This window comes from Sus scrofa, chromosome 3 (genome assembly GCF_054392235.1).
Source record: "Sus scrofa isolate SSC_HxYL_T2T_F1_AM1 chromosome 3, Sscrofa_HxYL_maternal_Yorkshire_Landrace_v2.0, whole genome shotgun sequence".
NCBI lineage: Eukaryota > Metazoa > Chordata > Mammalia > Artiodactyla > Suidae > Sus > Sus scrofa.
In genome coordinates this window covers 101368298-101387350 of record NC_139385.1, presented here as the reverse complement: position 1 = coordinate 101387350, position 19053 = coordinate 101368298, and the positions used below count along the sequence as shown (strand labels likewise).

At 33.7% G+C, this 19053-nt stretch overlaps 1 long non-coding RNA gene across 1 annotated transcript in view; it reads right to left on the bottom strand.

Moving 5' to 3' along the window:
• Positions 1-19053, bottom strand: part of LOC146404808 (uncharacterized) — a 471462-nt gene that overhangs the window by 354625 nt on the left and 97784 nt on the right. Inside the window, exon 2 of the long non-coding RNA XR_014841970.1 lies at positions 3269-3332. This is a non-coding gene — a long non-coding RNA (uncharacterized LOC146404808). The remainder of the gene's footprint in view (positions 1-3268; positions 3333-19053) is intronic.

The following is a 19053-nucleotide window of genomic DNA, read 5'->3' as shown; positions in this document are numbered from 1 at the left end:
CCCCCCCAAAAAAAAAGGGAAGAATATGGCCACAAGCATTGAGTATGTAGGTCTGTGTGTGGCAGAGGGGTGGAGTACATAGTAGTAAAAGATGTATTAACTTTTCTCTCTTTTAAGGAGATACTCTGACAAGCCTCAGAACACTGGACTGTAACAATCCACAGAAAGGAAGCTAGCAATTTAAACGATTCTTGTTCAAAAGGACATAGTTTCCTTCCATTAAACAACTCTGGATATGTAAACCAGCTGTTGTCTGGAAAATGAGATCCAAAATAGTTCCAAAGTCATCCTGATTATATAGGCTACGTAATATTTTGCTGGATGCTCATTTATTTCATTGTTATAATCAAGTAGAAATAAACCCACACACCTATGGTCAACTAATCTACAACAAAGGAGCCAAGAATATAACAATGGGAAATGTGTCTCTTTAAGAAATGGTTCCGGGAAAACTAGAAAACTATATGTAAAAGAATAAGATTAGAACACTAACACCATATATAAAAATAAAATAAAAATGGATTAAAGACCTAAATATATGACCAGATACTATAAAACTCTTAGAGGAAAACGTAGGGTGAATACTCTCTAAGATAAATTACAGCAATATCTTCTCAGATCCACCTCCTAGAGTAATGACAATTAAAAAAAAATAAACAAATGGGACCTAATTAAACTTAAAAGTTTTTTTGCGCAGCAAAGGAAAATATAAACAAAATGAAAAGACAGCCCTCAGAATGGGAGAAAATATTTGCAAATGAAGTGATTGAAAAGGAATTAATCTCCAAAATATATAAACACATCTTGCAACTCAATATCAAAAAAAACCACCCATTGAAAATGGGCAGAAGATCTAAACAGACATTTCACCAAAGAAGACATATGGATGGCCAAAAAAGCACATGAAAAGATGTTCAACATCAACAGTAGAAAAATGCAAATCAGAATTACTGTAAGACACCATCTTACACCAGCCAGAATGGCCATCATCAAAAAGTCTACAAACAATAAAGCCTGGAGAGGGTTTGGAGAAAAGGGAACACTCTTAGCATGTGGGTGGGTATGTAAATTGGTGAAACCACTATGGAGAACAGTATGAAGGTTCCTCAAAAAATTAAAAATAGAATTATCATATGATCCAGCAATCCCACTCCTGGACACCTATTCAGAGAAAAACATGATTCAAAAAGGTACATGTACCCCAATGTCATTGCAGCTCTATATACAACAGATAAGAGATGAAAGCAACCTAAATGCCCATTGATAGAGGAATGCATAAAGAAGATATGGTATATATATGCAATGGAATATTATTCAGTCATTAAAAAAATGAAACAATGGCATTCAAAGCAACATGGATGAAATTATCACACTAAGTGATGTTAGACAGTGAGAAACAAATGTATGATATTACTCATATGTGGAATCTTAATAAAAGGATACAAATGATCAATTAGATACCACGAACAATCTTCACATATTAAAACACATATTTACTCCTCTAGCCCTACTTTCATTAGAATAACTACACCTGCCTCTTTGCCTCTGCCAGTTCAAGATTCCACTATGCCATCTGAAACTGGTACATATTTGTGGTAGTGGAGTTAAACATTCTTCTATCTTCATAATCATCTATTTAATACTCGAGTTTCTGTTATCCTAGACTCAATGAATATAGGACAATTTTGGATCCAGGCTTCTGCCAATCAACTGTGCTATTCTGGTAAACACATTACTTCTAAATCTGGATAAAAATACCAGTATCAACAAATTTAGCCTGATCCAATGTGACACTCTATCTTCCTTGGCCTGGATCAGAGGTCAGCAAACTTTTCCCTGAAAGGTCCAATAGTAAATATACTAAACTTGATGGCCCTAAGCTTTATGTTACAATCACTCAGTTCTGTCATGATAGCACAAAAGCAGTCATTGGCATATATACATAAATGATTACATGGCTGTGTTTCAATAAAATTTAATTTAAAAAAACAGATGAGCCTACATAATCCCATTTTTGATTCTTGGTCTAGAACCCTAAAAATTCACTTCCTAACATATTTACCAGCTTTCTGCTGAAATAAAATAGCAATTAAAAATATTGTGGGTATCAGTTATCTCTTCCTGGTTCAGACTCTAAATTTGTCTCCTGAGACCAAGTATCATGGGACATAACTAATTTTGAGACAAGAACAATGAAAGGTACCAAACGGGTGGGAGCAGGTACCTAATAATAATGTGTATCCCTATGAAAGGTGAATCTACAGCTGATGTTACTACAAGGTGTTCAAACAAAGGAAGACTGGTCTCCTTGTACAGGGAAAGACCTGTGCTGCCTAGCTATGCAGGCTCAAAGGGATGTGGATGTTCAAGTTTCTATATTTAAGTTTTCACACAAACCCTCATTATAATTCTCAGGGTCCCATTTCTTTCTCAATTTTCAATGATAGCAATAATTTTATGATTCAACTTACATTTTCCCTCACAAAAAGTTAAATTTTGGGTTTGAATTTTAGACACAACATTCTTATAATGAGATAAGATATACCTGTAGCATAATCATGGAAAGTTAGTGGCTCTCATTCTGTAACTTGTGCTGAAATTTTGAAGTCTGTGCTTGTCCTTTTTTTCCCTCTAAATTTAATGAGAAATTTATAGCAAGCCTGAATTTTTGTTATTTTCTTTCCCATCAAAAAAGTCAATTGTGACAAACAACCTGTCTTAGTCTTGTTTTAAACTGGCGCTTCATCCCAAGCAAAAATAAGTAATGAATTAAATTGTTCTGTTACTACATACACTTATCTTACCTGATTTCCCTCTGGCAATAAGGTTATTATAACTTTCAAGCCTAGTCAAGTTAGAAAAACCACCTCAGGATACCATCTTTAAAGATCAATTTCTTGGGACTACTTCCAATAGTAAGTGCAGTATCAAAGTCAACCCGAGACAACAGATTTCTAGATATTCCAAACAGAAAAGGATTTACTACAGGGAACTGGTTACAAGTATGTCATAAATGAGTTAAAGAATAAAGTAAAAGAGGGTGGTTCTTGTAGTACATGTAAGATGAAAAATGAAATTTAGGGAGAAAGAGGGTCATTTCAACTCTTGGACTTGAAACAACTTATCTGAACTAACTACAGTATAAAGGAAGTTATTGCTTGGGCAGGGCTGGAACTAGTACAGTGGTGCTGAGAATTAAGTGTTCAAATTCTGAAATGAAACTACTGCTTACGAAAAAAATAGATTATTTTTTTCAGACATGTCTCACCTTAAACTCCATAGTAGGCCAGCTAGCAATAGGTATGAGAACACAACCCGTAGGCCTCCAGTCCCTGTAATACAGAGAAGAGAACAAATAAATGAAAGAGGGGCTACAGTCAATGATAAATATCTCACAAATAAGTAAATAGCTAAGTGACCTGATGTAAGCACCACATGTATATTTTCGTGGCATAAAAGCTAAGTTTCCTGGAAAGCCAATAAGTCATCATTCAGAAATTCTGCCTTAGGCAAACAGAGCATGATGGTAATGTTGTGAGATTGAGGGTATCATGTATAATGATAAGTAATGTCCAATAAGAATTTCTAGTTGTCCCCAACAGAAAATTAGCCAGAACATAATTTGGGTTTAAACAAAAACCTGGAGAAGTAAAGTTGGCTTTCTATGGGTAACAAATAATGAATTCTTTGGTTTTAAAACCTGTAATAAATAAATTCCTTTAATTGTAATTTATAGATATATTGACTTGTGAATAAAGATAAGCATGTAAAAAAACCTGTAGTCAACTTAGAACTTTGTTTCTAGTACTAAGCTCTGTGATGTATGTTTGTGGAGGGTAATACATCTTATAATGTCTTAATTAGACTGCATCTGTTTGAATTAAGTTCTTCATGGTACTTACTACTTGTAAGTGAACACAGCTGTCTCTCCCCATGATGGAACATCTGTGAGGATATTGTTATTGACTACATCATCAAATTCTCATAAAGAGAAAAAGTATGGATCAAGAGCATTTCAACACAGTGAAAGGTGATGAGAAAGTTCTTAAAAAAAAACAAACCAGCAGAAATACTAAATTCCAATCTGTCCCATCAACACCTGAGTTCAAGTTTATCTGACAAAATATTACCTCTAAAAAGTTAATTCTAGTTTGTTGTTAAACTCTGCATGAGAGAGCAAAGATCTGTGAGATTAAAAATTGTATCAAGCTATTTACTAGTCATTCACTCTGATACTTGGAAGCACCTCCTTCTTTTAATTTCCCTCTGGCTGCATCTTTAGTAAGGTTAGTTCAATTTCTAGGAGGGTGTTTACATGATATAAAAGTAAGGCAGAGTTCCCCATACACTAAAATATGGTCCACAATAGAACTTTGTTTACACTAAGTTCTGAGATGTGTGGCACAATGATAAACTTTTCAGAATCCATTATTATTTGCATTATGCTTCCATATAGAGATATAGTTTTAAAAGTCATTATTTAAAATTATCTGGATTCTAGAATGAAAATATCATGTCATGAAAGTCTTTAAAACACACATTTACTTATATTTACCAGTATTAGATAGGCCTAGATACCAGTGAATGGAATAAAAAAGGTTGCAATTTGAGTAATTTGAAAGTCACACATAACTTTTTTTCCTTTCATAGCTTGGAATATACCGACACTTGAAATTAAAATAGATAATTTTTTGGTAAGTTCATTACAAGTTGGTTAATAAGGGATAGAAAAGGATATTTGTCCATACAGATCATACTACAAGACAACTTTATGGCTAATTCTTCAATACTCTTGGTGTTATTTTTGATAGCTATGTGCTTCATTGAATGGCCCACTGAAATATGGCAATAAAAAGAGTAATAAAATAGGCCAAACACTCTCCGAAATAAACCACAGCAGTATCTTCTCAGATCCACCTCCTAGAGTAATGACAATAAAAACAAAAATAAACAATTGGGACTCAATCAAACTTAAAAGTTTCTACACAGCAAAGGAAACCCTAAACAAAATGAAAAGACAACCCACAGAATGGGAGAAAATAATTGCAAATGAAATTACTGACAAGGGATTAATCTCCAAAATTTATAAACACCTTCTGTAGCTCAGTACCAAAAAAATGAACAACCCCATCAAAAAGTGTGTAGGATATCTAAACAGACAATTCTCCAAAGAAGACATGCAGATGGCCAAAAAACACATGAAAAGATATTCAACATCACTCACTATTAGAGAAATGCAAATCAAAAGCAATATGAGGTACCACCTTACACCAGGCAGAATGGTCATCATCAGAAAGTCTACTGACAATAAATGCTGGAGAGGGTGTGGAGAAAAGGGAACCATATTATACTGTTGGAATAGAAACTGGAATGTAAATTGGTGCAAAAACTGTGGAAAATAGTATGGAGATTCCTCAGAAAACTAAAAAATAGAATTACCATTTGTTCTAGCAATGCCATTCCTGGGCATCTATTCAGAGAAAACCATTACTTGAAAAGGTAGGTGTACTCCAATGTTCACTGCAGCACTATGTACAATAGCCAGGACATGGAAACAACCTAAATGTCCATCAACAGAGGAGTGGATAAAGAAGATGTGGTACTATATACATAATGGAATATTACTCAACCATTAAAAGGAAAGAAATAACATTAAAAAGAAAGAAATAATTATTTCCTTCCATTAAAAGGAAATAATTTCTAGGATGGACCTAGAAATTATCATGCTAAGTGAAGTCAGTCAGACAGTGAGACACTAACATCATATAATATCACTTAAATGTGTAATCTAAACAAAAGGACACAATGAACTTCTTCGCAGAAGAGATACTGACTTACAGACTTTGAAAACTTATGGTTTCCAAACGAGACAGTTTGGGATGCGGGGGTGTGCTGGAAGTTCAGCACCGAAATGCTATAATTTGGTTGTGATGATCACTGTATGACTATAAATGTAATAAAATTCATCTAGTAAGAAAAAAAATACATGCAAAAATAAATGGTAATAAAACATGAACTTGGAGAATAGACTTGTGGCTGCCCGGGGGGAGAGGGAGGGATCGGGAGCTTGGGGTTAATGGATGCAAATTATTGCTCTTGGAATGGATTTACAATGAGATCCTGCTGTGTAGCACTGAGAACTATGTCTAGATACTTACATCATGACACGACAATGGGAGGAAAAATTATTTATACATGTATGTGTAACCTGGTCCCCATGCTGTATAGTGGAAAAAAATAAAAATAGTTATTAATATTATTTTAGCTCTAAGGAGAAAAAAGATACATAAAATAGAAACTACATAAGTTTAAATGATATTGATGTTATGTTCTTTTGTGTGTTTCTCAAAATTGCTCAAATGAACATCATTTGTTTTCCAACATCCCTTTGACAAAGTATATAGAAACAATTACAAAATTCCTCTATTTTCCAGGAAGATTATAATCAGCCAAAACTACAGTAAAACATTATAGACATAGATAATAGCTAGTGGTCAAGAGAACAAGTTTCTGACACTGAACTTTCATTTAACCTTTATGGGTTTAAGTTTTCTCATATATAAAAGAGGATGGTTGTAGTTATTCCATCTGCCTCTTCAGATATTCTGAGAATCAAATAATTGACATAACAGCTATAAAGTTCTTGGTAAAGTCAAAGAGTGATGATAAAAGTTGGGATAATATGATAATACATCACAGATGATAAAAGTTAGGATATAAAGAAGCTGTCACCAGAGACTGAGTTTTCAGGTCCCATTCAGTGAAGGAAGGATCACAGAAGTGATGAAGCATACCTAGGCGAACACAATAAAAACACTAGGTAGAGAGTTCTTTAAAAATGACCTACCCTCCAAGACTAGTATTATGTTTTCTATTAGCAATAAAACCTGAGTAATAAAATTGTATATAATTAATCAGTGTTTGTTGCTTACTCCAAAGGTAGAATAGAATGAACAATAATAGCACTGTGTGGAATAATTACTAAGAATATTAAAGAGGTAAGAACGGCTTGTCTCAAAGCCTAACAAAAATTCGGTCAAGGAATCTGAAAGAAAATATTCCCTCAAAGCTCACTTAAAACCATTTTTAACTAAGATATAAATATCTATTTATTATGATTTTGGAGACAGGAGAAAATCACAAAATAACCTTGATCCCAGAGTAAATAAAATTTCAACTATAACTTCTTATTGAATGATCTTTTTAAAAGGAATCATATTTTAGCCTCTAGGTATGCAAATTTTTATGAAGACATCCATGAAATCATAGTCAGCTGATCTATAAATACAGGCTCTGTTTTGAAAAAAGTAAAAAAAAAAAAAGGTAATTCCTATATTTCCCATCATATTTTGGACAGTTGCTCACTGGGGATTTCCTCTGATATTTCTAATTGGATAAGCATTTAACACTTTCCTAAAATAACTGTTATTGTCTCTTTTTTTGCAGTAAGATAGTGATAGTTGGGGATATACATGAATATTATGAACATACGGTCTGTACATATATGAAACATATATTTAATGAATGATGTGTGGCCTGCCAACTTCTGATAAACAATATTAGTTTAATTCAATTCAACAGATATTTGCTGAATGGTAAATTTATTCAAAACACTTAGAAAGGTAACAGATAGATACAACTATAAGAAGACAAATTTCTGTCTTTCAAGGATGTGAGATGTATAGACATGTGTAGATACTTAAAGACTATAATAAAACAATGTCTAGGATTAAGTATTCTTGGTAAAAATATTCAGGGTACACATAAAAAAAATCTTGTGTAACAAAATACTACTGTAAATAAGTGGTATTTATACTGGATGACTGATAGAAATGTTTTGGATTTTATTAGTCAAGAGGGCACATGAGGTAAACATACACACATACACAAGATTTTAAAAACAACAAATAATTTAATTTTGTCGCCCATAAACTTTGGGTAATATGGAAATAGAATAAATGAAAGAAATTTTTACTTTTGGAACATTAGGTGAAGAAGAGTCTGGAGGTAGAACCTTTAGTGAAGAAGCTACCACAATAAATTTTTCCAGAGAAGATGAGAATGTAAAAAGGCAACAGTATTTAGAAAGGGGGTCCTGACAATTTGAGAATTAGAAGATATGAAGAAAAGAATGCAAAACTGATTCAAACGTTTTCAGCCTCATGTCATTAATAGAAGTGGAAAACATGGAAACAGGGTTGAGGTGAAGAAATATTTAAGAACATAATGAAGTTTAACTTCCAGCAAGATAGTCATGTTTTAATAATAATAAATATGTATTGGAAAATGTGCTATGTTCTGGCACATCTTTGAAACATTTGGTAGAATTTCTGATTTTAATTACTTTACTCAAAAAAAAAATAGATTCAGTATATGATCCCAACTACTTCTTTTATATTTTAAAATGTTATGACTGTCTATCAACTGATAAATGGATTAAGAAGATGTGGTGCATATATACATTGGAATACTATTCAGACATAAAAAGAACAAAATAATGCCATTTGCAACAACATGGATGCAACGACAGATTCTCATACTAAGAGAAGTATGTCAGAAAGAGAAAGACAAATACCATATGATATCACTAATATGTGCATTCTAAAATATGGCACAAATGAACCTATCTTAAAAACAGAAGCAGACTCACTGACATAGAGAACAGTCTTATGGCTGCCGAGGAGGAGGGAGGGAGTGGGATGGACAAGGAGTTTGGGGCTGGTAAATGCAAGCTATTACAGTTAGAATGAATAAGCAATGAGGACCTACTGTACAGCAAAGGGAACTACAGCCAATCTCTTGGAATAGAACATGATGGAAAATAGTATGAGAAAAAGATTCATATATATATGAATGACTGGGTCACTGTTGTACAGCAGAAATTGGTACAACACTCTAAATCAATTATACTTTAATAAAAAATACTAACATGCTTGAAAATATGTTATGACTGTGGACATCAGTGAAAATGGCAGAGTAAGGAATTCCTAAACTCCAAAGAAATAACAGATACTGTTGGAATCAACTTCTTCGGAATTCTAGAAACTAAGGAAAATATTGTAGCAATCATAGTCAAGAAAAAAATGGCTGAATCTCAATAAGAATAAGAATTGTGTGGCATTTAACCTACACTGGTCCCATCCCTCTTCCAAGATCAGTGGTGGGCTTGAAGATAACAACCACGTTTCTGGTAAAACTACCAGTAGCTACAGGTGCAGAATGAACCTCACTTGCAAAGAACTGTTCTTGTGTGCTTTGACCTATATGCTGAGTCCATGGAAGATGTTCAAAAGGTTCATCGTGGCCTATCTCAGAACACCTCCAGGGATGAGGCATCTACTCAGGAGCATTTGTCTAAAACATTACTGGGCAAATGTGCTAGTCTATTACTGCCTGGGACAATGGATAACTATTGAGGAAAATAGGAAAAGAGCAAAATGCTTGTAAGGAAAGCTGAGGAATGAGATGCCTTTAGAAATATGAATTTTGAAAAGCTCTAACATGTTCCTATAAATCAGAAACCCATGAGAAAATGTACACATGCACATGTTCAAGAAAGTACTGAAAATGCCGTAAGCTCTTATCTATGGCTCACAATTAGAATTTGTGCAAACAGGAAGTGGAGGCAAATAAAGAGCTATAAAATGCCCAACTTTGTGTTGAGGGTATGTTCCAGAGACTGTCTTCAAAGACTTGAAGATATTTTCTGGATCGAGGGACTTAAGGAAATCTATGCCAACCACTAACTGACCACTAAGGTAAAGGAACTGAGACTTGACTGGTTACATACAACAAAGAATACAGATAGTATAAAATTAGTTCAATAAATTTCTTAAACAATCCCTGGAGACAAGGGAGATCTTTTCACATAATTTTCTTACACTATAATTTTCAAAATTTCCAATTTTGAGCAAGACTTTTGAGAAATGAAAAGAAATAAAAAATATGGCTTATATGTAGGAAAATAGAAGAAACTAATAGAAATTGTTATGAATAAAGCATGGACATTGGACTTACTAGATTATTTAAGACTTTAAATAAATTATTTTAAACATGCTCAAAAGTTAAACATATGCAAAGAACCAAAAGAAACCATAAGGAAACTATTTCATCAAATAGAGAAAATCAATAAAGTGGTGGAAGCTACAAAAAGGAAAAAAATAAACAAATTCTGGAAGAAAAAACTGCAACTTTGAAACAACAACAACAAAAAAATCACTATAGGGTTTTCAATAGAAAATCTGAATAGGCAGAAGAAAGAATTAACCTAAAGAAAAGTCAATTGAGATTTGATCTGATAATAAAAAGAAAAAAGAATGAAGCAAAATGAACAAAGCTTAAGAGTATTATGGGACACCACCAATTGTACCAACATATACATAATGAGAGTCTTAGTAGGTTAGGAGACAAAGAATAGAACAGAAAGGATATTTATATAATAATAGCCCAAACTACCTAAATTTGATAAAAAATCATTAGTCTACACATCAAAAATCTCACTAAACTCTAAGTAGGACAAACTCAAAGAGATCAATACCAGATGCATTATAATGACACAACTCAAAGACAAAAACAGAAAATGTTAAAGGTACTAGAGAAAACCATCTTGCCACATACAAGAGATTCTCATTAAGAACAGCTGCTGGAGTTCCCGTTGTGGCTCAGTGGTTAACGAATCCGACTAGGAACCATGAGGTTGCGGGTTCAATCCCTGGCCTTGCTCAGTGGGTTAAGGATCCGGGGTTGCCATGAGATGCAGCTTGGAACTGGTGTTGCTGTGGCTCTGGTGTAGGCTGGCGGCTATAGCTTCGATTAGACACCTAGCCTGGGAACCTCCATATGCCATGGTAGCGGCCCCAGAAAAGGCAAAAAGACAAAAAATAAAAATAAATAAACAAATACATAAATAAAATTAAAACAACTTGATGGGTAGACTAATGTCTACATGATACATTAAAAAATGAAAAAAGAAAAAAGAACAGCTGCTAAGTTCTCATCAGAAACTGTGAGGACAGAAAGATGATACATTCAAAGTGCTCTAAAACAAAAACCCTTAGCCAAGAATTCTATAGCTGGAAAAACTCTCCTTCAAAAATGGAACAGAGACATTTTAAAAAAGTAAAAGCGGTGACATATAAGACCTGCCCTATAAGACCTGCCCTATAAGAAGAAATGTTAAAGGGAGCCAATCAAGCTGAAATAAAGGAAATCAGGCAGTAACTTGAATCTACACAAACAAAATAAACCAGTAAAAGCAATTAGGTAAGTAAATATGAAAGTCAGAATTGATGTACTTTTTGTTGGTGACTCTTATTTTTTCTTTCTTATGATTTAAAAAGCAAGTGCATAAAACACTATTTTAAATCTATAGATGAATACTCAATGTGCAATGTTTCTTTAAGAATTAATGTATAACCCCTAATATGATCATAAGAGCACCACAGACTTGCTGACTGTTTCTTATTTTATACAGTAAGTTTTATGTTTCTAAATCACATATAGTCTCCATTACATGTACCCTTGGTTTCTCCATTTTATTCTTATAGAATTTAGATACAAAGTTTGATTTTTTAAAAGTCCCTTTAGAAGGAAGATACAATTAGAACAAATAAAGAATTATCTGGGCTCACTCTTTTTGTTGTTAGAGGAAAAATAAATGAGCCCTAGAGCAAAATAATTTTTGTACAATAATTTGCATACTATTTCCTACAACAAAATACAAATGCAATTGACACAGATACCATAGATAACTGTTACCTATAATTCTGATTTTTCTGAAAATAGCCTCAATATTACTCTTGATAATCAAGAAAATGGGTAGTACAATAGACTGAGTGACTTAACAGAAATTTACTTTCTCATAGTTCTGGAGGCTAGAAGCATAAAATCAAAGTTCTGGCCAACTTGGTTTCCTGTGAAAGCACTCTTCCAGACTTTCAGATAGCTACCTTCTTGCTGTGTCTTCACATGGTCTATCCTTAGTGAATGTGCATAGAAAAAGAGAATAAGATCTCCAGTGTCTTTTTTTTGTAAGAACAGTATTCCTATCAGATCATGACCCTATCCTTATGACTTAATCTAATCTCAATTGCTTCCATAGAAGTCTCAACTACAAACACAGTCATACTAAGCATTAGGGCTTAAATATGAATGGGCAGAGGATGGGATGGGGTGGAGGGGAGAAAAATACTCCATAACAAAGTATATGATTAGAAAGCTGATTTGCCTTCATTTTGTTTTATTTAGAAATGCAATGGAATGAAGAAAATAAAAGAGAAGGCAACTTTTACAAATATTTAAAAATTAAACCTCATAGCTGTGCCTTCATTGATTATGTAGTGGGCTTCTAGTGCACCACAGATTTAAATCAGTGCAGATTTCAAAATAATTCTCTGTATTTTATGTAAGTTTCTTTTCTAATTAAGAATCATTACTATTTGCATGTCTTCAATTTCTCTAAAAACATTACTGAAGCTTCCTTAATATGAGGCCATTTTCTACAAGAAACATTTTTATAACCTCATCATAATTATTTCATAATGAAAGACAAATAATTTATATAATTTATCACTATAGCCATGAGAAATAATTATCATCATTGCTATTATTTTATAGTTGATAAACCTGAGATGTGTAGAGTTTAAGTAATATCCACAGGGGACAGAGCTAATAATTAGTTCTGGAGAGATTTTAAGCCAAGAAGATTTACTCCAGGAACCTCACTTGGTACATTATTTAACATCTCAAATACATTAAATTTAGCTTACTGTATGGAGAGGAGGCATATAAAGTCAATAATAGTGTTAATTATAACCATGGTGCTATATAGACGTTCCAGCCCTAGATAAATTATTACTTATAAGGGTTAGTTTTCAACTATGTTTTGTTTCTGTTTTTTGAAAGCATAGTTGGGTCTTACTTTCTTTTGCCTTGCACTTGCAGCATATGGAGGTTCCCAGGCCAAATGGGAGTGGTAGCTGTGTTTTGCAACTGTTTTTTTTTCTGTCTGTATTTTGTTTTGTTTTTGTTAGTTTTTTGAAAGCATAATTGGGTCTTTCTTTTTTTCGTTTTTTTTTTTTTTTTTTTTTTTTTTTTTAAGGGCCACACTTGCAATTTAGGAAGGCTCCCAGGTCAAATCAGAGCTGCAGCTGCGGGCCTAAGCCACAGCCATACCAATTCGGGAATTGAGCCACATGTGGAACCTACACCATAGCTCAAGACAACGCCAGATCCTTAACCCACTGAAATATGCCAAGGATGGAACCCTCATCCTTATGCATAACAGTCAGGTTCACAACTTGCTGAGCCATAACAGGAACTTTGGGTCTTACTTTCAATCTGATAATATATTGTTTTGATTGGAGCTATAGACCATTTTTAGGTACATATTTTACTTATATTGATGTTACACATTTTTCAAGACATTGCAATTATTTTTCTTGTTATTCTTTAATGAAACATCAAAAATAATGTTTATATATTCATACATATTTTCACTTTTGATGATACTCATTCCTTTGTGTAGATAGAGGTTTCCTTGTGGTATTATTTTCCTCTTGGGTACATTTCTTATAGGGTAGGTGTGGTACTAGTTGATTCATTCAGCTTTTAAATACTTGAAGATTTTTTTTTTCACCCTTTGTCTTCAAAATCATTTTTACTGGTCTTAGCATTTTAGGGTGATATTTACCATCTTTCACACTTTAAACATTTTGCTCCACTGTTTATTCTTTCTAATGAAATGTACTCGGTCATTCTTATCTTTAGCCTCTTTCTACAATGTCTCATTCTTTTCAAAATCTTTCACCACTACTTCTAACAATTTTTATTATGATGTTGTTACAATGTAATTTAACTTTATATGCTAAAAGTTATTTTAGCCTGGATTATGAAATTATTTTTCACCTTATTTGGAACATTTTCATCCATTATTTCTTCAAATGTATTTTCTACAACCTTCCTTTGTAGGCTTGTTACATATACATTTGGTCATTTGAAGCTATAGCTGACTGATTTAAGTTTTATTTTTATTTTTTCCACTTGGTGTAGTTTTATTTCCTATGTCTTCAAGTTTACTAATATTGTCTCCTATGATGTCTAGTTTGCAATTAATTCCCTCTCATAAATCATTTTTGCTTTACTTTATGATTTTAAAATTCAGAACTTGTGCTTTCATTTCTAGAAATTTATCTTTTAAAATGTCTCCCCTGTCTTTCCTTAACATATTTTTGCTTTCCTCTTTATTCGTAAAAATATAGAGTATTACTTAGAAAAACTGCTTAATATATTATTCCACTCATTCTATCATTGGTGTAATTTTGCAGTATAGTTCTCTTGTTGATCTTTCCCTACATTATGGATTCTATTTATCCATCTTTCTGAATGTCCAGAAATTGTTTATTGGATGCCAGACATTGTGAATTTTAAATTTGGTTGCTGGTCTCTTTTGTGTTTGCTTCATTAAATATTTTTAAAAATTTTCTGAGACCACATGGAATCCCTTAAAAATAGATTTTTCCTTCCCAGTCTCACCTTTATGTTTTGTGAGGTATGACCAAGGTAGTATTTAGTCTGTGGCTAATTTGTCCCCACAATGAAATAATACCAATACTTAGTACTGAATCCAATACCTCATGATTTGACATTTGCCACTTGGCTCTTGAATCTTGAGTATTTCCAGTGTTGTGTGACCTCTGCTTATGTTACACCTTCTCTTTTCTGCTGATTCTTTTCCCTTTCCAAAGATTCAGGTAGTTTCCTAACCTACACATGCTTATCAGTGGGCAGATACTAAAGTATTAGAGGGTTCTATGAAAGTATCTAAAATCAATTTCCCCACTCCCCTTTGCCTCTCAAACCACCCTCCCCACCCTGATCCCAAGACTTCTCAACTCTTACTTTCTTCTGCAAACTGTTGGCTTCCCTCAATATTGAACTATTTCTTCTAAATACAGAAAGCATGCCTTTGGTACATACATATTGTGAATCATGGAAACTCTCTCAAGGCAATAAATTGGGGTTATTTAAAATTTACCTCATTTGTTTTCTGACTCTCAGGGATTACACTCTTATGCTATTCCCTCCTCACTGTCTGAAAACTATTATGTCAAAACATTTTTCCCATGGGTTTTTGAGTTGTTTTAGGTCAGAAGGCACATCTAATGATTGTCACTCTGTTATGGTCACAAGTAGAAGTCTATGCCATATACTTTGCATATTCTGTTTATCATCCTTTTCCTTAAATAGTTATCCCCTTCTCTCCAAGATTATGTTAGATGAGCAAAGTCTTTCCTCCTTTTTATATGGACAATACAGAATTGAGTTAATCATAAAAACAGCAAAACATCATGTTTTAAGTTTATGCTTTATCATTATATTTAATTTACCTTTTCCTTGTCCTATCTAATCCCAACTCCCTTTGCACATGCTCTCTCCCTAATAAACATATTATCTAATAAAATTTGATATAGGCCCTTATACATGCTTGCATAAATTTCTTTTTTGTGTGTGTGTAATCTGAATATTGACATCATCTTCATTTCATTCTCTTCTTCACTTGTTTTTACACAAACTTTTTTTATAATTTTCTCATTTTTCTGCGTTTCATTGTACACCTTACTGCACTGAATTCTCAGAACATATTTTTCTACATATATTTGATACACTTCCCTTATCATGAGTCATGATTTTCCACTAGTTCCCTCTGAGGACAAATGATAACAAGATTAGCAACATTTTTTTAATTCTTAAAAAATTTTATTAAAGTATGGATGATTTACAATGTTGTGCCAATTTCTGCTATAGAGCAAAGAGACACAGGCATACATATGTATATATTCCCTTTCTTATATTATCTTCCATCATGGCCCATGGATACTGGATATCCCAAAGTAGGACCTAAGCGCTTAACCACTCTATATGTAACAGTTTGCATCTACTAATCCCAAACTCCCCATCTACAAACTCCCTTCTCCTTCCTCTCTGGGAACCACAAGGCTGTTCTTTAGGCCTGTGAGTCTGTTTCTGTTTTGTAGATAGGTTCATTTGTGCCACATTTTAGAATTCACATGTAAGTGATGTCATAGGGGTACTTGTCCATCTTTTTCTGATGTACTTCACTTAGTATGATAATCGCTAGTTGCATCCATGTTGCTTCAAGAGGCATTATTTCATTCTTTTTTTATGGCTGAATAGTAATCTGTTTATATGTACCACATCTTAATCTTTTCATCTGTCAATGGATATTTAGCTTATTTTCATGTCTTGGTTACTGTGAATAGTGCTGCAAGGAATACAGGGGTGCATGCATCTTTTTCAATTATAGTTTTGTCTGAATTTATGCCCAGGTGTGGGATTTCTGGATCATATGCTATTTTTCTGAGGACTTCCATACTGTTTTCCATAGTAGGTATAGCAAATTACATTCCCACCAACAGTGTAGGAAGGTTCTTTTTTTCTCCACACCCTCTTCAGCATATTATTTGTGTAGAGTTATTAATATGGCCATTCTGACCCATGTGAGGTGGTATGTCATTGAAGTTTTGATTTGCATTTCCTTAATAATTAGTGATGCTGAGTGTTTTCTCATTGCTTACTGGATATACTATGCCTTCTTTGGAGAAACATCTATTTTGGTCTTCTGCCTATTTTTCAATTGGGTTGACTTTTTGTTGTTGAGTTGTACGAGTTACTTTTATATTTTCAAGATTAAGCCCCTTCTTGGTTGCACAGTTTGCAACTATTTTTCTTCCATTCTGTAGATTGTCTGTTTTGTTTGTTTTGTTTTTATTTTTTATGGTTTCCTTTGCTGTGCAAAAGCTTGTAAATTTATTAGGTTCCATTTGTTCTTTTTTTTTTTTTAATTCTATTGCCTTGGAAGACTGACCTACGAAAACATTTGTATGATTTTGTCAGAGACTGTTTCGTCTATGTTCTCTTCTAGGAGTTTTACGGTGTCATTTCTTACATTTAAGTCTTTAAGCCACTTTGAGTTTATTTTTGTGTATGGTGTGAGGGTGTGCTCTAATTTCATTGATTTACATGTGGCTGTCCAATTTTTCCAGTAGCAATTGCTGAAGAGACTGTCTTTTGCCCATTTTATATATTCTTGCCTCCTTTTTTTTTTTTTTTTTTTTTTTGTCTTTTTGCCTTTTCTAGGGCTGCTCCTGTGGCATATGTAGATTCCCAGGCTAGGGGTCTAATCAGAGCCATAGCCACTGACCTATGTCAGAGCTACAGGAATGTGAGATCTGAGCCACATCTGTAACCTACACCACAGCTCACAGCAATGCTGGATCCTTAACCCACAGAGCAGGGCCAGGGATTGAACCCACAACCTCATGGTTCCTAGTCTGATTTGTTAACCACTGTGCCACGATGGGAACTCCTCTTGCCTCCTTTGTTGCAGATTGACCATAAGTGTTTGAGTTTCTGTTCTACCTAGTTTCAGTGATCCATACATCTCTTTTGTGCTAGTGCCATGCTCTCTTGGTTACTGTAGCTTTGTAATACTCTCTGAAGTTTGGGATAGTTATGCCTCCTTAGTTTTTTCTCCCTCAGGATAGCTTTGGCAATTATGGGTCTTCTAAGGTTCCTTATAATTTTTGGATTATTTGTTCTAGTTCTGTGAAAATGTCACAAGTAATCTGATAGGGAACAATTTAAATCTGTAGCTTGCTTTGGGTAGTTTGGCCATTTTAACAATATTAATTTTTCCAATCCAGGAGCACTAGATATCTTTCCACCTCTTTCAATCCTCTTTTATTTCCTTGATTAAGATTTTATAGTTCTCAGCAAATGCCTTTCACCTCCTTGGTCAGGTTTATTACTAGGTATTTTATTTTTGGAGGTGCAATCTTAAAAAGGTATTTTTTATATTAATTTTCTAATATTTAATTGTGCGTATACAGAAATGCAATTGATTCCTGCATGTTAAGGATTAACAATCCATTAATGTTCCTTTTTGATATGTGAAAACTTTCTTCTCTGTTAAATATGCCAGCAAATGTGATAGTTTGATAGGATATACAGATATTAATACTCTTAAGTCATACCAGATGGCTTTTAACATAATGCTCTTTGCCAGTAGTACCCAGGAATGTTCTTCTGTGTATATCCTTATACATCCACACAGTAACTGACTTCTAATGGTAAAAAGAAATATTACGTAATTTGCCTTTCTCTGATTCCTAACATAGCTTACATAATCTTTAAATCTCATCTTTTATTATTGGCTAAATCATTTGATCATATACTATTTGCTTTTTTTGGTCTTCTGTTGTTGATGTCCACAAGTACTATGTGTATTCCAGAGGATAATATCTTGCCAAACTTGGTGAAGGAAAATTCCTTCTCTCAATTTGTCAACTACCAGTGGTAACTTTGTTAAACACAAATCTTTAATTTTAATGCTGTTAAACTATCCACAGTTCTCTGTATGTTTTTAGGGTGCCTTTTAAAAAATATCCTTCTTTTTTTGGTCATTTTGTGTTATTTTTTTAGGGCTGCACTTAGGACATATGGAGGTTCCCAGGCTAGGGGTCTAATCAGAACTACAGCTGCTGGCAACACCACAGCCACAGCAACACAGGATCCACACCATGTCTGTGTTCTACAGCACAGCTCATGGCATACTGGATCCCTGACCCACTAAGTGAGGCCAGGGATCAAACCCTCATTCTCATGGATACCAGCTGGATTCGTTTCCACTGTGCCACATTGGGAACTCCTAAAAAAGATCTTTCATTATCACTAATTCAAAAATAAATCCTTCAAAATGCTTTACATTATTACTGTGTTGTTTCTAGCTACATACTTATTTTGACTTATCCCTTTGGGGATTCGTTTTGTGACATTATTCTGACAATTCTTGAATGCATTTAATCCTTGACATTTCTTAGTAACTTCATCTTCTCACACTGATTTCTTTCATTTTCTACTGTGATACCATTTCACTTCAGCCTCTCAAAACTTCTCAATCTATTTTCCATGTTTTTACTCCCTGCTGCAGATTTAATAACTTTTCTAGTTTTGTCTCTCAATCTAGTTCCCCAT